Source organism: Humulus lupulus, chromosome 7, assembly GCF_963169125.1.
Source record: "Humulus lupulus chromosome 7, drHumLupu1.1, whole genome shotgun sequence".
In the NCBI taxonomy this organism is placed as follows: Eukaryota; Viridiplantae; Streptophyta; class Magnoliopsida; order Rosales; family Cannabaceae; genus Humulus; species Humulus lupulus.
In genome coordinates, this window is record NC_084799.1 from 102,929,472 (window position 1) to 102,940,185 (window position 10,714).

Genomic DNA, 10,714 nt, shown 5'->3' on the forward strand with positions numbered 1-10,714 from the left:
TTGGCAACTACATCTCTTCACCTGAAAAAGAGCGAGCTGGGGATTCAGTTTAAAGAAGTAATTATTCAAAAGTATTCTAAACACGAGAAGAAGAGCAAGAGCCCTACCCTCCGGGCTAGGGGAGGAATCTATTATGATTAGCTCAGGGTTATTGACCGGGCTAGGCACAACCTCTAACTCATGGATGAACAGAGGAAGGGGAGAATCTAAGTATATGACCTCCTGGGGCCAAGGGGTTCAGGTCCTTCCTCGGGGCTAGAATCATCTACATATTGCCTAAAACCAGGGGCATATGCACCCTAACACAGGGAAGACAAGGACCGACGGTTTGTCCCATATTCCTAAAAAATGGTGAACCTAAAATGGAGAGTGTTGTCAACTATAATGGTACCTTTGGGGTAGTTGTGGTCATAGCGTACCACCAAATGGTCCACGCACTGGAGAAGGGTTGTGTTTAGGATTGAGTCAGTGGGGTGGCGACTAATGAGCTAATTTGGGTTGAACCAATTTAGCCTATAACTGGCAGTAGCCCGATCTAATTCTCTGTAGGGGTATGGGTTACCTTGGCTAGAGGGGTCGACTGCTGCCCCGGACACAGCTCGCTCTGGATCAGGCTCCTGATTATCTTCAGGAGCTCTCCTTTTGCGCACTACTGGTGCCACGTCTTCTTCCTCCTTGGTGTCCTTATTGGCTGGAAAGGATTCTTGATGAGGAGGGAGCTCGGGTTCTGAGAGCTAGCATCTTTCCCTTGCTGATCAGATTACAAGCCACCATGGTGGTGTCATTCACAATTTGACGAATTTCTTTCTCCATTGGAGGAAGACTAGACAAGGTGTTGTACTGATCCCCAAGGGTCACAGACCGCTCTCTCCTCGCGAATATAGATGCACAAGGAATGAACTCAGTCAAAATCCTTAAATAAAAAAAAATATATTGCACAAGTGATGAAAAGTTCACGTGCTGAATTTATAAAGATAGAAGAATTATGAGGATGGTTGAATTATAGATGGTCTCAGTTCTTGAACCCATTTGGCATAAAGAACAAATCTTTATAGTCATATGGGTGGCTGCGAAGGTCGATGACAGAGACAGAGTTGGGGAAACGAGTGAGGTAGTAAAAACCATCACCTCACCCTTTCTTGTCGGGATTGGCTATACTGGAGTGGGGACCTCCCACTCATGCCTTCGAAATAAATACTTTAACCCTGCCAAAAGCTTGTATGAGTTTCGGGGGGAGTTGGAACGGAGCCAGTTTGACGTAGTTCAGAAAGTCTATGAAATACTGGTCCAATGGGAGGAAGGCACCGACCTTCAAGTGCTAATCACTCCAAGCCCCTTAGTCATCTTAGAGAGGTGCACAACTCTGCTCTCCCTCCAGCGTAGGTCAGGCAATAAGGCCATCAACTTCCAAATCTATCCTATGTCTCAGCAGGATCTTGTTAACTTTTCCTTGAGTTGTTATCCGGGAGACTATGTGCTCGGCCTCAAAGAATGCGTTGGGGTCAACAATAATTTATCACTCCACCACAGGACTGAAATGAGGGATGGAAGATTCAGAGGCGACCTGCTTGCCCTTATCTATGTTCTGAGCAGAGGAGCTCACGATGTTCTTCTTTGCAGGTGCCAAATTCAGATCGCCTGACAACAAAGCGACCTATTAGTAGGTGACCTATGATGATTTCTAGCTACGGTTGTGGAGGTATGGAAGTCCAAAGGTTTAAGTGGTTTACTTTCAGGATTTTAAAAGTTATACGAGCTAAGTTGTGTCCTAGCCTCAATGCTTGGTCCTAGGCCACACACTTCAATTTCTTAAAATTCCCTGATACTTCGGGATTCTTTTGTTAGATTTGTCAGACACACTACTTTCCTTTTGAAAGCGGTTTAATGCAAAACTATCTAAGGAACCGTAACCTTTAAGCTACTTAGGATAAAACCTAAAACCCCTTCGGCATCTACACCCCAAAAAGGTATTAAAACTGATTTACCATTAGAATTTTCTTTGAAAAACCCAGAAAGTTTGCCTAGTTTTCTGAAAACCTTGTTTCTAAATAAGCCTAATATTGTTCATTTAGCCTAAACCCAAACAGTCATATCCTAAACGAAATTGGGAAAATGATGTTTTTTACAGTAGAAAAAAAAAAAAGCTCACTTGAAAACAAGGAGTTGAAAAAATAAAATTAGATGAGGAAATACTTACAGTTGATATGATCGATTCAGAGAAGTGTCAATACGTCCACAAGAAATTCCTTGAAGTCTTTTGAGAATCCGAAGGGCGACAAAGGATTTTTGGGAGAAGTTAGAGAAGAAAAAGGGAAACTTTGTTTTTTGAAAAGGAAATTTTTGAATGCAAAGGTGGTGAGGGTTCAATCTGATCACCCTATTTATACGTAAACTATGGGAATTAATTTAGGCCATCCGATTGGGTTAGCTCAAGATCCAAAGACCAATATTAAATGAACCATACAGTGGAAAAAAGGTGACAGGACCTTTTTCATAGTCCTCAAAACCTGAATGGACACCAATGGTAGGAGGCCACATGTCCAGTACTCGAGTAGTGGGCAGGCATGATTTTACATGATAGAAGCCTAAAAGCCCCTACTGTGCATGTCAGAAAGTGATGACATCAAGCACGAGCAGGAGCTTGGGGGGCAAATATTGTACCCCAAAATTAGCACGAGTTTAATTACTCAGCTCGGGTACAACTAGCAGATGAATATGTAGAAAAATAGCTGAGTAGAATATCTGGCTAATAGTGATGTATACAGCTCGAGTTTGGGGGCTTGACAACACAATACACAAGTTATTATCAGACTGCCCCTTAGGATAACAATTGAGTTCAAGACTTATAATGACCAAATCCAACTTTGAGCGCTCTGAGCTTACTATGAGCTAGGGTTCAGATGGTCTTTGAACACGAGCTCAGGCGAGATATTCAGCTCATGGAAGTCTGGACAGAACGCATGCTGAAGGATCGTAAGAGATTTGGAGGCTCCTTATACGTTCAACAATGCCCAAGCTGTATCTCATATCAATCATTTATTATCCGAGATAGCAGGAGTATATTCTATTATGTTATCAAATTATATCCCATTATAAATGGGAATAATTTGTATTAAATGTATAACTTTTTTATTCACGCGGTTACCCAAACTTGTCCAGGAAATTCCCTTATAAATACCAGCGATAGTGGACAGGGAAGGGGATGACTGTTTTATATTATCAAAACTTTACAGAAATTGAGAGAAAAGAGTAATAATATTGTCACGTGGACTAGGTAGATTTTAACCACTGAACCACGTAAAATTTGTGTGTGGGCGAGAGAGGGTTTCCATTATTTCATTACGGTTTATGATTTATCACTAATCTCCCTACTCAATTTCTTAATCTATTGTTGGTGAAAAACCGCGTGAAAACACTCCCATGGTGGCCTAGCCATAGCGGTCTACATTCTGCACGCATAGTGCTGACCACGGCTTATAAGCCGAGGTTCCTATCAGGAATAATCATACATATAGTATATTCATCATATAACCAAATGCAACACATTCCAGTATGCTTAATTAGATATTTACAGTTGTACTTATAATCATGCTCATTAAGAGGGCCCCAAGCCCTAATCATATCTACATTTAACGACCGGGCCAAGCCCTAATCACATATATCACATATCGAGTGCAGTTTTCTTACCTTGAGCTATGTGTGAATAAAGAAACAACCTTGAGTGCTATCCCTGACCTAAGCCTTGAGAAACCCTAGTCATAATAAAATTACACGTTCATCAAGAATCAACTCTAGGTCCCAAGTTCCAATCTGAACTCTAACTCTTTGAACCACTGTTCCCAGATAACGGGGCACTAAAAATGTCCCTCGATCCCCAAAGCGGGATCCCAAACCAAATTCCCTTGCCCTGAGCTTTACTCTCAAAATTCAGCAAAACAGCCTTTCGAGGCACCTATTGTGGTTGCATCCATAGAAAAATTGGGCTTTCCAGGGCCTTGGCGCGATCGCGCCAACCCCTAGCACGGTCATGCCCCTCAACTCAAGCCTCCAAATTGAAGTTCAATCTCACCCTTTCTGGGCCACTAGAGCGGTCGCACCCAACCTAGCGCGGTCGTGCTAGGTCGCCAAAAATGCAAGTCGAGCCCAGAATGTTGGTGTTCTTCCCCAATTTTCCAAACATACGATTTCTAGCAGCATTAGACCCCAAATTCAACCTAAACCAAACCCAAAGCCATAATTCAATCATCAGACATCACGAGTACATCACTCAACATCGAAACCCAACCTTAAATTCAACCAAAACCCCTACAAAACTCAACATCAACACCTTGAGCCTCAAAGCTCAAGAAAAACTTTAAAACCAAAACAAAATAAAATCAAAACAGAGATTGAAGCTTACCTCAACTGTAAAATTCAACCTCCTAGCTATAGCTAATCAAACTCTAGACCTCAAGCCTGCAATTTCCAAGCCTTTTCTTCCGAAATTCCCAAGAACCCACAAGACACACTAAGGGGACTTAAAGATAAAGAGAGCAACGATTGAGAGAGAGAGAGAGAGAGAGCTACTTCGTTACTCTTTTTTCCTATTCCTTGAGTTAATAAACTCAGCTGCTAAAATTAACCTAAGGGTCCAAAAAGACCAAAGTGCCCCTAGGGCCAAATATCTCTCTCAAAGCCCTTAGATGGAAATTAAGTCTTTTGCCACTTTTTCCCCGTTAATGAAAATTAATGCCTCACAATTCCCGTTATTTAAAAAATCCTCGAATAATCACTGAACAATTTCCCATTACCTGGCAAATTCTAGTAATGTATTAAAATACCAAAATAACCCTAAGCTCACCTCTAACCGAGTATTTTACCCCATGGTGACTTTTCTGCTAACTTGCTCACTAGGATCGCCTCGTGCCAAGTTACTAAAATATATCCACATAAAAATGTGGTCACAATTATAAATCACATATATTTACACTTATTCCCTCAACGGGTCAAAAGTACGAAAATGACCTTCTAATAAGAAACGGGCTCACGTGCATATTTAATACACTTAAACATAGTCATATCATCATACCATTCACATAATAATATGCTCATAACACATAAATACATAATTAACTCAATTATTTCCCTCCTAGCCCCCTAATCAAGGCATTAAGCCTTATTAGGGAAATTGGGACGTTATAGTTTTGCATTAAACCGCTTTCCAAAAAGGTACTGGGTTTGACATGTGAATCTCGAAGTTTTAGGGGTTTCTCGAGGATATGGTGCATGTTCAATGACCGTGCGTGAGTGCACATATTAGCGTTAGGGAAAATTTTATCTCGTAGATATCTTAGGTCGAATAGATCGAATCCAAAACTCTGGGTTGCCTCACTTCTATTATTGTTATGCGGTTATATCTTATGTCACATCTAACAAGAAATTTTTCCCCAGGTGAACTAAATTCTAGCCAACGAGAAGAAGATGTCAGTGGTGAGCTCCTCCTCTCAAAACAAGAATACAGGTAAGCAGAACGCCTCTGAGACCCCCATTCTATAGTTTGGCCCAGTTGTGGATAGGGAGGTAGTGGTTGACCCCAACACCTTTTTTGAGGCTGGGCATATTGAATCTCAGATAAAGACTCAGGACAAGGTGAACAAAAATTTACTGAGTCATGGGATCGAGACGGGCTCTGAGGTACTTGTTGCCCACCCTCCATTGGACGGAGAGTGGAGTTGTACACCTCTCAAAGATGACTTTGGGGGCTTGGAGTGATGAGCACTAGAAGATAGGTGCCTTCCTTCCCCTGGGTTGGTACTTCGTAGACTTTTTATACTACGTCGAACTGGCGCCGTTCCAACTCCCCGTGAATTTGTACCGACTTCTGGCGGGGTTGAAGTATTTATTTTTGAAGCATGAGTGAGACATCCCCACCCCTATCGATATTATGTATTTATTTTGCTCAAGGCCAATCCAAAGTCAAAGGGCCGAGGTAATGGCTTCTACTACCTCACTAGATTCTCCTAGAAAACCTCCATCATCGACCTCCCCAACCACCCGAATGACTACAAGGATCAATTCTTTATGTCAAACTGGGTTAAGACTGTACCCATCAATATTTCAACCTTCCCCGTAAGTTTCTCAACTTCTTGAACTTTGTACATGAATTGTTTCTTAACAGAGTTTAAACATATTCTGATCGAGTTGTTATCTTTTGCAGCTATATATAAGAGAATAGAGAGGTCAGAGACCATTATAGGTCAATATGATACTTTGGCCCATGTTCCTACCAGGGAGAAAGAGTTACAGATGGTTGTGAATGGTACCACCATGGTGGCTGCAAGCTGATCCACAAGGATCAGACGCTAGCCATCAGGGTCCGAGGCCCCCTCCCCGAGCTCCCTCCTCCCTAGGAGCTCCTCCCAATCATTGAGGAGGTTGATGAGGAAGAGTAGATCGCGCAATTGGTGTGCAAAAGAAGGTTTCCTAATGATAGAAAAGATCCTTGCCAAGGTCGAGCTGAATCAAGGGCAGTAGCCGACACCTCTGACCAAGGTATTCCACACAGAGAAATGAAATGAGCTACTGCCAGTACTAAGCTAGTCCGATTCAACCTGAGGCAGATCATGAGCCAACATCTGGTAGATTTGAACCTAGATGTGATCGTTCTTCAGTGCTTTGACCAACTGTTCATACGCTACAATCATAGCTATCCCAAATGTACCATAGTGGTAGATAATACCTTACACTTTAGGTCCACTATTTTTGAAGAATATAGTACAAACCTTTTGTCATGGCCTTTCTTGTGTCATTGTGTTTTTACCCTGGGTATTAGGAAGGCCGAGCAAAATTCTCGTCTAGATGAAGAGCCTAAACCCCATAGGTCCCACAATGTAATAATACTAGAATCTCCCCCTTCTCCGATTGTCCAAAAGTTAGAGGTTTTACCCAAGCCAGTTCATAATCCAGAGCCAATCATAGTAGTTTCCTCCTCTAGCTTGGAGAGTAGGGTTCTTGTTCTATTCTTTATTTTTTGTTATCCTGACAAATCATTTCTTGGATCTGACTCTTCTGCTCACCCTTTTGCAAGCAAAGATTTGGACCTGAAGAGAGCCTTCAAAGTTGGTGGGATTGGAACTGGACCTGTCATCAAGAATGTGAGAGTATCAAAGAAAACAACTAGCAGAGTCAGAGCTGCCACTGGATCTTATGCAAAGGATAAATGTGTCAGCTTCACCCAAAAGCAGCAACCACCAGCTCATACAACTGTAGTTACCATTCGCTAAGCTCCTCCGCCTCGTCCTCGCGAACCTGCTTCGATTCCTCAAGTTATTCAAGGTGAGGCCCCATCAGCGTAGCTCCCAGACACGCAGCTCCCAGTCATGCCTCTTGAGATTGCAAGAATCCCCGAAGCACTTCGTGGACCTCTCCACAAGATGGAAAAACATCTAGTTGGTTATATCAACCAGGTGAACGTCAAGGATCTGAGAGCCATAGAGGAGCATTCCTTGAATAACATCCTGGAGTTGGCCTTGGGAATGAATCTGACTTTAAAGTTATCCCCTTTCTTGTTACATCCCTTTTTTTTGCGAGGTAGTCATGCTATGTAATTTTTTTATTGTAGTCTTGTTTAGCTCAAATCTGCGGCATCGCCCAGATTCGAGCTCAAAGAGATGAGGTCAGGGCTGCTTTGGCAGCATCCCAACACAATGAGCGAATCACCAAGGGACAGGTCATTGAGGTGTGCCACTATTGAGACTAGTTGCAGTTCGAGGTCAACAACCTCAACAAGAAACTTAAGGAAGTCGACGTGCTCAAAATGAATCTCTCTGAGGTCAAAGAGGAAGATAATCAGGATGCTAAGAAGGCGCAGTCGGATGTTGTCGAGGCAACGAACTCTTTGGAGAAATGTTATATCAGTGCTGGGTGTACAATAGGGAAGGATATTTCTCATTTCTGGACGCAGAGCTTTGGTGCCTTACGTCGCTAATTTACAAAGTAGATTCTCGCAAGAGCCCTCTGAGACTATGGAGGCGTCAGGGTTTGCAGAAGGGGGCGATGATGAGGTTACATCACATGGGCAAGAAGCCAGACCTCAGTGATGTTTAGGACGTCCTCATCCTTTTTTATTTTTATGTTTTATTTTGGGTTCTTTGAACCCTTTGTAATTAAGCTTTCAAAGGTTGAGACAAACATCTTTGGGCTTAGTTCGAGGTTATTTTTCCTCGAGTTATTCATATACTTGCATCAATACATGTTCATTAGTTTATGATCTATTTCCATTCCCCTTAACCTATTATCTTGCTAAGTTTATGAACCTCTTTTTTTTTTGTCCTTGTACATATGCAATCATAGGGTTTATTACTAGATCGAGATAAACGGCTTATGGCTCGACCAGTTAATTCTAGTTGATGACCTGGTTATATCCTGAAGTTTGCTTGCCTAATAGCGTTATACCTATAAGGAATCAGGCCTGGACACCTATTAGGAATTAGGCCTCTGACCTGGTTATATCTAGGTGGTTTCCTAGTTGATTCTATGTTTTGTTTTACTTTAAATTTTCTCAACTTAGTTCATATTCACATTTTCTTTGAAAATTTGAGCTTTAAAAAGCCTTAGAATAATTAGTTTTCCAAATTCCAAGTTGCGTAAATTTTATCTAAATTTGTCAAAAACTTCAAAGACTCTTCGAGGGTTATATGGCCTACAAGCGATCATAATTTATGAATATTCTAGATCGCTTTCACAATATGAGCTCGTGATACATCACAAGAATATGATAAAATATTGATTCCATGTTTGAATTACGTAGCAATCATGTGTTATTAAATTAGAACGACTTTTATAAATAATCCTTACACAAAAAAAAATACTTAAAAACAATAAAAACTATCATAATCGCCCTATTATTGAAAGTATTTTTTGAGATGTAGAGCGTTCCAGGTCTATGGGACCAATTATCCAATTAACTGAGCTAGTTTGAAGGTTCCTTCACGTAAGACTTCTACAATCTGATAGGGTCCTTCCCAGTTCGGTCCCAATACATCATCTCTATGATCTTTGTTTGCAAAAAATACCCTTTGAAGCACCCAGTTCGAGACTTTGTCCTTTGACTTTGGAGTCAAAATAGCTAGTAACCTTTTACTTGTAATGGGTGAGTTGTAGTTAAGACTCCTGGTGCTACTCTTCGATAAAATCTAGGGATGCATTAAGAAGGTCATGATTGCAATCCTGGTAGTAGGTTCTTTGCCTATGTGACATCACCAGAGCCTCCAATGGGAGCATATCCTCGCTCCCAAAGGTCAGAGAGAAGGGTGTGTACCCAATAGATGTGCGATGCGAGGTCCTGTAGGCCTAGAGCACTTACAGAAGCTGGTCTGGCCATAGCCCTTTAGCATCTTCTTTCAGCTCGCCTTCAAGATTTTGTTTACTACCTTAACATATCAATTAGCATGAGGGTATGATACTGAGGAGACATTCTTCATTATTCCATATTTCTCGCAAAAGGTTGTGAATAGGTCAAGATCAAACTGAGTCCCGTTGTCAGACACAATCTTTTTTGGGAGTTCAAAATGGCACGACAAAATCTAATACTCTCTTCGAGGTTATAGTCACCAGGGGCTCACCCTCAACCCACTTAGTAAAGTAGTCAATAGAAAAAATCACATAGCGATCTCCTCCCTTTCCAGTTGGCAACGAGCCGATTAAGACAATCCCCCATACAACAAATGGCCAAGGTGACAAAATTATGGTCAGCTCCATGGGTGCTGCTCAAGCAATAGTGGCAAAATGCTGACATTTATTGCACTTTAGGACATATGAGGCTGAGACAAGTTTAGGACATTTCAGTGTAGGCCAGAAATAGCCTTGCCTTAATACCTTCAGAGACAAGTTTTTCCTCACAACATGGTCTCCACAAAACCCCTCGTGTACTTCTTGAATGATGGTTTGTGCTTCCTCGGGCAGAACACATCTCAAGAGGGGCAATGAATGGCATTGTCTATAGAGAATTCATTCGACCATAACACATCGTGGGACCTGATACAATAATTTTCTTCCATTATTTCGATCTTCTGTTAGCTTGCCAATTGTGAGGTACTCAACAATATGATTCAATTAACTTCAAATTACTCCGACTTCAACTGACTCATTCTTGATACTTGGTCGTTCAAAGAATTCTATGGGGACCACATTTAGTGTGTCCGCTTCTTTGGTGGTGGCGAGTCGAGCTAGAGCGTAATCATTAGCATTTTGTTCGTGGGGTACCTGCTCGATGGAATAGAACTTGAACTCAGACAATTATCCTTTAATCTTAGGTTGATAAGCTACCATTTTGATTGCTTGAGTCTGGTACTCCTCTAATACTTGATTAACCATGAGCTAAGAATCGCTAAAGTATTGAATTTTTCTTTCTTTTAGTTCTTTTGCTATCCGAACTCCAGCTAATAATGCCTCGTACTATGCTTTATTGTTGGAGGCATCAAAACCAAATGTGAGAGTCGTATGGAAGCGATATCCTTTAGGAAAAATTAAAATTATTCCAGCTCCAGACCCGTTCTCGTTTGACAATCCATCAACGAAGAGTTTCCACAATTCCTGTACATGTTCTCTCATTGGTTAGTCCTGGAATCCCATACATTCAGCCAATAATTCAGCTAGAGTTTGGCCTTTAAGTGTTGTTTGTAGTTCGTATAGTATCTCAAAGTGACTGAGTTTGAATGCCCACTGTAGCAGAAGT